Below are 10,610 nucleotides of genomic sequence, written 5' to 3'. Positions count from 1 at the left end.
GTCTTCGTCTTCTGGCGATAAAACCAGTTGAATGTATACAACTGGCCGGGAAAAATGTAACAGTGGCTCGTTATTCCCTAACATGTCAATGTAGCGATGCGCAGAGCAGAAGCAAAACTCGCTTTTTAAGGGAGCTTAAAACTGTTCGCGCCTTGCTCGCGTCTTTACGCACCTTGGTATCTAACACAGGACATATTTGAATGGCGAGATAAGTGGCGCCTACGCTGACAATATACACACTTGTTGGACCTGTCAACGCCGCATTCGATCACCATGCAACCTCCAATGCATCATCCGCCCCCTAACCTTCTGCCGCCGCCTGCTACCCTTGCAATCTCTTGAAAACCACTCCCCTATACGTTTAAGGACTAGCTGTTGTCTTCCCTTCGCATTACATGCCCTGCCCAAGGCCATTTCCTCCTCTCGATTTCGACTAGGATGTCATTAACCCGCCTTTGTTCCATCGACCATTCCGCCTGCTTCCGGTCTCCAAAGGTTACACTTATACGTTTCTGCCCCGTAGGTGAGTACCGGTAAGATACAGCTGTTGTACACTTTTCTCTTGAGAGATACTGGTAAACTGCCATTCATAATCTGAGAAAACCTCCCATATGGGCTCCACCCCACTCTTATCTTTCTAGGTATTTCCCCCTCATGATACCGATCAGCTGTCACTATTTGCACTAAGTAAACTTATTCCTTTATCACTTCCAGCAACTCGCTGCCAATTGTGAACTTCTGTTCTCTTGCTAGACAGTTAACATTACTGTGGTTTTCCGCATGTTAATTTTTAGACCCACCGTACTTCTCTGCCTGTCTGACTCACTGACCACGATTTGCAGTTCACCTCCTGAGTTACTCAGCAAGGCAATGCCATCAGCGAATCGCAGATTTCTTAGGCATTCTCCTTTATTTCTTATCCCTAACTGTTCCCTGTTCAGTCCTCGGAATACCTCCTGTAAACAGGCAGTGAATAGCATTGGCGAGATCGTGCCTCCTTGCCTGACGCCCTTCCTTCCTCTTCCTTCCTTGCTCTTCTTGTCGACATCTGCCGACGAGAGCAAAACACCTTCTTCGTAGACCACCAAATGGAAATATTCCACCCTAGCACAGTTCTGTCTGCAGATGGCGTGCACCCCAGCTTCGGTAGAGTCTCGCTGCTGTCTTGGAATATCTATAACTTACTCCTCCGAATTCGCCACCTCACATTGGGGCAATGGAGAGACTACGCGCCACAACATCCACAGCCTCGGCAGCAACAAAATTCGATGAGTACTCCAGAGCCTCGAACATTTGCACAAGTCGTAGGCCAAAATGCTATGTCTACCAGACAAGCAGCAGCCAGCCGTCCAGACATCACCACCAAGCCACTACTCACCTCCCGAACATCGAGGGGACACTGCAGCGCAGCACTAAAACAGCCACCCCAGACCACCAGTGGCACAGCAGCAGCACATTCCCCTACAGCAAGCACCTCAGCCCTGGCGAGCACATCAAACAAGCCATCGTGTCGAGAGGCAAGCCCGAAGAGAAGTACGCAACCGAGACGGAAACCTGCCGTGGATTCTGCACCAGAACTGCAACCGATCACCAGCAGCCCGTCATATAACTGTGGACTGATCCCCAGCACCCCTGTTTTATATCATATGACCTCCGGAAGCGTTGTGGTTCCGCCCACCGAGTGCGCCGGGACTGATACACAGGCCGCGTGAGTACTCCGCCTCCCTTGTTCTCATATCACCGGCAGCCCTGTTTCAAATCTTCAGCTTTTCTTAGATTGCGAAAAATAATTGATAAGTGGCTTAGACGTGACCTTCATGTTAAAACCTTAAAAACGTACCTTCGGGCTAATATCGTACCGAAAGGTCTACAAGCGAAGCTGATACCAGCAATGAATAATCTATCAGAAGGAGACAAAAAGAAATGGAACGACATATTAAAATCAGCTTCCCTAGAGTTACTCAAAATCACAATTCGGCACTCTGAGAAAGCTTTGGTGATACTGGGAACAGAGGAGCGTCGGGCTCGGAATATTCTTGTTTCCGCGCTGGAGGCCGAGGAACTAGAACGTTTCAAAACAAAAAAAAAACTTCAGAAATTGGCATAATCAAAATTAGAAAATATACATGGGACAAAAGTTCCCCATGACGAATGGATGAAAGAAGTACTAAGTGCGGTTGGATCAAATTCTCCCAACCCCGATATCGCTCAGTCAAAGGTCAGCCAAGGGCAAACACTCTCAAAACAGGGCCATCACAGTGTAAACAACATCACAAATCTATCTCTAACACCGCTCACAGAGTATGAGCGAGCCGTCCTATCTAGAGGGCTGATTTTTGGCCCTGCACAGGCAAATACAATGAATTCCAACTCCTGAAAGATCTTGACGACTTCGCCAGAAAACTTCGCCTGAGAGAATACTTCTTTGGTAAGCCCGAAAACCCCCACCAAAACTCGGACTTCCACCCAGCAAACCAAAATTGGACTCCCAACATCGGGCGGGAAAAACACTTGGATATCTATATTAGGTCAGTTCAAAATGACATTATTGAAAATTTTAAGAACCGCAGGATAGGACCAGTCAATCTTCCTAAAAGAGAACGTACTGCTCTCGAGGCGCTCAGCAACCGTACCACATCGTCATAAAGCCAGCTGATAAGGGCGGAGGCATTGTTATCTCGAACAGGGATGACTATATAGCAGAAGGCATCCGACAGCTTTCTGACAACCATTTTTATAAACAACTGCATGGCGACCCCACCGACGAGCATTCAAAAGCTATATCTGACATTCTCCTCGACCTCACAAAACACAATGAAATCTCCCCGAAACTATGCAAGGCACTCACGGCTACCCATCCTTGTCCTGGGCGTTTCTACATGTTCCCTAAATTACATAAAGCCGGTATTCCTGGACGGCCAATAATTTCAGGTATCGGCACTCTCACCGAACCAATATCAAAGTACATTGACACTCTAATTAGCCACATTCCAGCCACACATCCATCCTAGATCAAAGATACGAACCACTTTCTCCGCCAGATAGACAATATAACATTACCAGAAGGAGCCTTTCTTGTGACCATGGATGTAACATCCTTATACACAAACATTCGCCATGCCGACGGCATTGCAGCCCTTTTCGAATCTTATGAACAGCAGAGACCTCATGAATCTCCAAGCCCAAACGTGTTAGGAACACTAGCCAAAATTGTGTTCGAATATAATAGCTTCGAATTTGATCTTCAATATTATCTGCAAGTAAGTGCAACCGCTATGGGAACAAGAATGGCCCCAAAATATGCCAATATCTTCATGCATCATATAGAGTCAAAATTTCTTTCTTCTTGTCCAATTCAGTCGTACTTTTACAAGCGCTATTTGGATGATATTTTTATAATATCATAAATATAAGGGGTCAGTTCGTACAACCGTTTATGGAAAACCAACCGACTCACAAAAATATCTACATTTTCAAAGCGCCCATCCCCGTCACTGCAAAACCAGCATCCCTTAATCGCAGGCCCATCGTTTTTGAAGAATCTGCTCTAACGACCTAGACTTTCATGAAAACTCCGAGCACATGGGCAACGTGCTCTTAACACAGCGCTATCCACGTTCCCTTATTGATGACGCCATAAGCAGAGCTTCAAATCTTAACCGTAGTCAAATACTCCAGGGGCACCGAATAGATAACCGAAATGATTACACTACAAACCTTATCCTCACATTTAACAGTAACGCACCGAACATAAACAGAATTCTTAATAAGCACTTTAACATTCTGCAGCAAAGTCAACGACTATCGAAAATATTTACATGCGCACCCCGCGTGATTTACAGGCGTGCCAAAAACATTCAGAACCATCTAGTCCACTCCAAGGAACACAAAACCCCAAAATATGGATGCCAGCCCTGTGGTAAAGGTCGCTACAAAGTTTACAAGCACATGCAGACTACATGTTCCGCAACTAGTACGAGGTCAGTTTTCCAGCATTCAATCAACGGTAACTTTGACTGCGACTCATCAAACATTATTTACCTTCTTGAATGCACTGTGTGTAACCAGCAATACATAGGACAGACAAACACTGCATTCCGCATTCGATTTAACAATAGCCGCGCACACGCCAAGTCTCTCCCAAACCTTCCCCTATCCAAGCATGTAAACACAGACGGACACCAATTTGACCAACTAAAGGTAACAAGTATTCATGAGGGCTTCAAAAACAGGCGAGAAGGTGAACAACGTGAATCCTATTTTATCCACAAGTTTAATACTATTCAAGAAGGTCTTCACGAAAAGCCTGGTACCCTTTCTTTTATTCACGACCTCCAAACAAAATAATACTACACTTCTCGTTAATTGGCTAACTCAGATATACCTTTTATAACTCCTAGTGTATATCCCAGGCAGTCATACCCCTCCTTACTTACACTATCCTGCCTCGTGCAGTATTGATAAGCTTTTGACGTTCCTTCCTTACATTTTCCGACAATTTGAAATCTTTGCACACAGCTAGCCCATCTCTCCTCCCCTACAAACAAGTATTCCCGGCGAGCTTGGTTCAACGACCCGCCCAGGGAGAGGGGTGCACCGTTCAGTGAAACCCAGACCCTGTGAGTAAGTTCTTACACATGTGCTCGTTAACGTAGCCCACTCCTTCCTTAACGTTCTAGCCCTCGGCTCACCGGAAATTAGTGAGACCCTCAAAAGGCGCCTGGTTTGGCCTGTTCGTCACTGCCAGTGTCATTTGCGCAGCGGCTCCTCTTTGGCCACGCATCTACCGCGGCGCCCTTTGTGTTTGTGCATTTTGTTTGTGTGTTTTGTTTGCACGTTTTGCTTTCGTACGCCTGTGGTTGCCGTGCTGCCCATGTCCCCCACACCGTCTTTCTCTCCCTTTCTATCGTTTCGCCATCTCCTTTTGTACCCCACCCTTTCTTACTATACTAGTTTTCCCCCTTTTTTCTTATTTATATTTTTTGCTTCCTCCAACAATATTGTCCCTGTCTGCTCCCCGCACCCCCATCTTTATTTTATTTTTTTTGAACTGTTGTAGCTATTTGCGAGTCACACTCCTTTCTCCCTCCTCTTGAGCTCACAAACTTAAAACGTCCATCTGACGCGAGACCACTACAGTCCTGAAGAAGACCGCACCGCGGTCGAAACGTTGATAAATAGAAGTGTCTTTGTGGAAGTGCCCACTTCTCTTAAATCTATATATATATATATATATATATATATATATATATATATATATATATATATATATATATATATATATTGTAAGATATGGTGTATTCTGAGAAGCTTCATAACGCTTTAACGGAAGCAGGGCCAACAGCAGTCCGAGGTCAGCTAGTCCAGCCAGGAGCATGCACCAGGCGATGACCATGCGGCTCGCACATATGCTCGTCGTCTTCGTTACAATGGAGCCAGAAGCGTGCACCAGGAGATGACCATGCGGCTCGCGCATATGCTCGTAGTCTTCCTTACAATGGCCCCCGGACAGAAGAGGAGCCATCCTGGCGACTTAAGGGACGGACAAGACAGCGGGGTCGTAGTATTTCTTGATGCGCTGGATATGTACAGTCTCACGGCCGCGGCGTCTGAGATTGGGTGACGGCGTGAGGGGCTCAACAATATAGTGACTGGAGATGTTTGTTCCAAGATGCGATAGGGCCCTTGATATTTAGCCAGCAGTTTCCGGGAGAGGCCCGGAGTACTGGGAGGTATCCATAGTCAGATAAGAGAGCCGGGTGAGAAATGCTGGGGACGTTGATCTTCATCGTGGCGCGTTTTTTGAAAGGACTGGGTAGCTGTCGTGAGCGACCGGGCGATCAGGCGGCAGGCTTCGGTGTGCCTGGGGGCTTCGGAAACGGTGGTGCACACAGATGCGTCAGGGTGGTAGGGGAGAACAGTATCAATGGGAACGGAGGGATGGCGGCCATCAAGGAGGAAGAAAATTCTGTCGTAGACTGCATAGCAGTATTGTACGCGAATGTAATATACGGGTGAATAAGGTCCCAAGTCGTGTGGTTCGAACCGACGTACATAGCCAGCATGTCCCCCAGAGTGAGGTTAAACCGTTTAGTGAGGCCGTTGGTCTGAGTGTGATAAGCGGTGGAAGTCCGATGGATGACGCTGCACTCACGTAGCAGAGCTTTGATGACATCAGATAGGAAGACACGGCCTCTGTCGCTGAGGAGTTCTCTAGGGGCACCGTGTCGAAGGATGAACCGACGCAGAAAAAAGGATGCCATATCCTGTGTCGTGGCCGCAGAGAGCGTGGCGGTTTCTGCATACCGCGTGAGGTGATCGACGGCAACAATGATCCATCGTTTGCCAGAAGCAGTATACGGGAGGGGCCATATAAATCAATGCCAACGCGGTCGAAAGGGTGAGGCGGGCAAGATAGCGGCTGCAAATCGTCAGCAGTACGGGTAGTGGGTGTCTTGCGGCGTTGGCAATCGGGGCACGAGCGTACGTATTTCAAAACGAAAGTGTACACGCCACGGCAGTAGTAGCGGAGGCGGAGGCACGTGCAAGTCTTGAAAAAGCCTATGTGACCGCATTGCAAGTCAGTGTGAAAACATGAGCAGATATAGGACTGTAGGTGGCGAGGAATGACGAGGAGCCATTTTCGTCCATCAGAATGATAATTACGGCGATAAAGCAGGTTATACCGGATCTCAAAATGGCAAGCTTGACGGTGCAGCGCACGGGATGGATTAACCGCCGGGGGTCGGAGAGAAAGTCCAGAAGAGCACTAATCCAGGGATCCTTGCCTTGTTCAGAAGACATGTCACTGACGGTGGGAGATGGCGCTGGGGCTCCGATTTCGCAGAAGCTGGCAAGTTCAGCGGGGAGCGAGACAATACGTCGGCGTCCTGATGTTTGCAGCCCGACCGGTACACGACTCGGATGTTGTATTCTTGAAGACGCAGAGCCCAACGCGCTAGGCGGCCGGAAGGACCTTTCAAAGTGGAAAGCCAACAAAGGCGTGATGATCCGTAACGACATCGAAAGGACGGCCGTACACGAAAGGGCGAAACTTGCCTAAGGCCCACACAATGGCGAGGCACTCTTTTTCAGTCACAGTGTAGTGAGACAGCCTTTGTGAGTGTGCGGCTGGCATAGGCAACGACATATTCGTCGTATCCATATTTGCGCTGAGCGAGCACTGCAACGAGACCAATACCACTGGCTTCCGTGTGAACTTCAGTCGGGGCTGCCGGGTCGAAATGGCACAAGATGAGAGGTGCCGTGAGGAGACGACTTAAGGTGTTGTAGGCGTCGTCGCAGGCGGGTGACCAATCCGAAAAATCGACATTGGCGCCGAGGAGCTGAGTCAAAGGGGCAGCAATTGAGGCAAAGCTGCGAATGAAACGCCTAAAATAAGAGCAGAGCCCTATGAAGCTGCGAAGTTCCTTAGTGGTGGAAGGTTGGGGAATTCAGTCACGGCATGAAGTTTCGCTCGGTCAGGGCGTACACCGTCTTTCGACACAACGTGACCTAAAATTGTCAGTTCACGGGCTGCAAAGGTGAATTTTTTAAGTTGAGCTGCAGGCCTAGGTTTGTGAGGCATGTCAAGACGTCCCGCAGGCGAGATAGATGCGTTTGGAAGTCGGGTGAAAAGATAACGATATCCTTCTGGTAGCACAGGCAAGTCTTCCACTTGAGGCCACGCAAAACGGTATCCGTCATTCGCTTGAAAGTAGCAGGAGCGTTACACAGGCCGAAAGGCATGACAGTAAACTCGTAGAGGCCGTCAGGGGTCACGAACGCGGTTTTGGCACGATCTGCAGCTGCCATTGGGACATGCCAATAACCAGAGCCCAAATCAAGGGAAGAAAAGAGCTCTGCGCCTTGTAGACAGTCCAGGGCATCATCAATACGGGGAAGAGGGTAAACGTCTTTGCGGATGATCTTATTAATGCGGCGGTAATCGACGCAAAACCGAACGGAGCCATCCTCTTTCTTGACGAGGACAACCGGGGAGGCCCAGGGGCTGGTGGAAGGCTGAATAACGCCGCTCTGAAGCATGATGTCTACCTTTTGTTCAATAACTCGTCGTCCAGTGGCGGAAACACGATATGGGCGCTGACGCAGAAAGGCATGGGCGCCGGTGTCAATGCGATGTTCGAGAGTCGACGTGCGCCCCAAACCGCGTTGGTGGCAATCGAAGGACGAGCGAAACTCCTCAAGAAGCGCAAGAAGCTGGGTTCGCTGAGTTGGAGGTAGAGTGGCGTCGATAGAGCGAAGGAATTGGTCGGTCAACAATAGGGCGGACGCAGGAGTAGGTGAGCTGAGGGCGTCCATGGTGACCGGCGGTCATTCTGCGGCAGCGTCGGGATGGTTGAAAAAAGAATCAAAGAGCTGCACGGTGCCGACGCATTCTCCACGGCGCAAAGTGAAGGGGCTTAAAAAGGCGTTGAAGACCCACAGTGCGGTGAGGCCGGCGGAGATAGTGAGCAGGGCATAAGGTAGCGGCACGCAATGACGACGCAGAAAAGTAGCAGACGGCGTGAAAAGGACACTGGCGTCGCCAACACAAGCACAGGAGAGAGGCCCAATCACGGAAGAGCACGCAGGAACATCGGTACTGTCGGCGACAAAGCTTTGGCAGGAACAGGGGCAGCGCAAATTTCAGTCTCTGGCACGCGATTAGGCAACGTGGAGAGCGCTACTTGAGCCCGAGCACAGTCGATGACCACGTCATGAAGCGATAGGAAGTCCCAGCCCAACATGATCGAATTCGAACATGACGACCCCAGAACGATGACCTCAATCAAATATAGAATGTCTTCTATGACTACTCTGCAGTACACGCTGCTAACGGCTGGATGAGCTGCGCACTTGCTGTTCGTAACGCCAGGTCATAAAGGGGCGTCTTCACTTTCTTCAAATATTGGCAAAGCGCTGCATCCATGACAAACAGCAGCACCGGTGTCTACAAGCGCCATCACAGATACGCCCTCTACAAAAACTTCAATTAAGTTGGCGGCAGACAGACGATGCCTTTTAAATTTCGACGATTGCGCAGTTCTCGCCTCAGGAACTGCAGCTCCTAGTTTTCCTCTTGAGTAGTCGAGGGACGCCGTCGCATCGGAGAGATGGAGCGCCGACGTGGAGAAGGCGAACGGCGTCCAGCAAAGGAGGTGCGCTCTGGAGATTGAGGGCGGCTTAGGGGAGGCTCAGCAGGAGGTGAGTACTGACGCTGGGACCAGTAACCGAAAACTTCAGGAGGTGTTCGTGAGACGTTCATGCGTCGACGGCAAAGCCGCGCCACATGACCTGGCAAGCCGCAAAAGTAGCAGATCGGGCGGTTGCCAGGCGTGCGCCAGGAGTTTCCCAGTTGAGCAGGCGGTCGATCATTATCAGGCATGCCTCAGGAGGTTTGCAGATGAGCAGGCGGCGGAATAAAAGCGGCGGGCTCCCGAACGGGACCAGGAGGCCGAGCATAGGTAGGTGGACGATGTCGCGCAACAACGTCCGCGTATGTCAGTGGGGCCGCGAGAGGTGTGGGCTGAGGGGCTTGCGGGAGAGCCTCAGCGACCTGTTCTTGAACGATGTGCCGAAAATTCGGAGTTATGTGTGGTGATGGCTCTTGATGGCGTGAAATACGCGAGAGCTGGCGAGCAACTTCTTCTGGGATGAAGCTCTTGATGTGCGGTAGAAGCGATGACTGGTCTCTTGCATCGTTCAGGCCAGCAAGCGAGTCGATGTTCGTGGTGTGTTCTCGTGTCAGAGCGCTCTGCTTGCGTAGTTCGTCGAAGCTCTGACACAGGGTGACGACTTCCACGACGGTGCGCAGGTCTCGCGCCACCAACAACTGAAAGGCGTCGTCATCAATGCCCTTGAGAATATGCCTGATCTTGTCGGCTTCGGGCATCTGAGCGTTCACCCTCTTGCCCAGATCGACGAAATACTGGATGTAACTCGTGAAGTTTTCGCCAACCTGCTGCGACCGCGCACGCAAGCGCTGTTCGGCATAGAGTTTTCTGACTGCCGGGCGACCGAATACCTCGGAGAAGTTAGCTTTGAAAGCAGAGCATGATGTAATGTCCGCCTCGTGGTTCCGATACCACAGATTCGCAACGCCATGTCAGATAGAAAATCACATTGTTCAGTTTGGTTTCCGCGTCCTACTTGTTGTATGCGCTCACCCGCTCATACGATGCGAGCCAATCCTCAACATCATGGTCGTCCGTGCCACTGAAGATAGCGGGGTCTCGCTGGCGGAGAGAACCAGTACAGAGGACGGCGGCCGGGCTCACTTGGACGCCTTGGTGGTTAGGCATCGCGGTACGGGGTAGCATTCGGTTGCGAAGTTCCACGGCGAGAGGATGTAACCCAGCACCTCCACCAAATGTAGGGTGGGGTTTATTCTGAGAAGCTTCTTAACGGCTTAACGGGGCAAGGCCAACAGCAGTCCGAGTTCAGCTAGTCCAGCCAGGAGCGTGCACCAGGCGATGACCATGCGGCTCGCGCATGCGCTCGTCGTCTTCCTTACAATATATATATATATAATATTAAGGAAGCGAACAGTCACCGAAACCAAGGTGCATAGATGAATGTTTTTAATTTTTTTTGTAGTGCCAATCAAT

This window comes from Amblyomma americanum, chromosome 7 (genome assembly GCF_052857255.1).
Source record: "Amblyomma americanum isolate KBUSLIRL-KWMA chromosome 7, ASM5285725v1, whole genome shotgun sequence".
In the NCBI taxonomy this organism is placed as follows: Eukaryota; Metazoa; Arthropoda; class Arachnida; order Ixodida; family Ixodidae; genus Amblyomma; species Amblyomma americanum.
Note: the sequence above shows the minus strand (reverse complement) of the source record.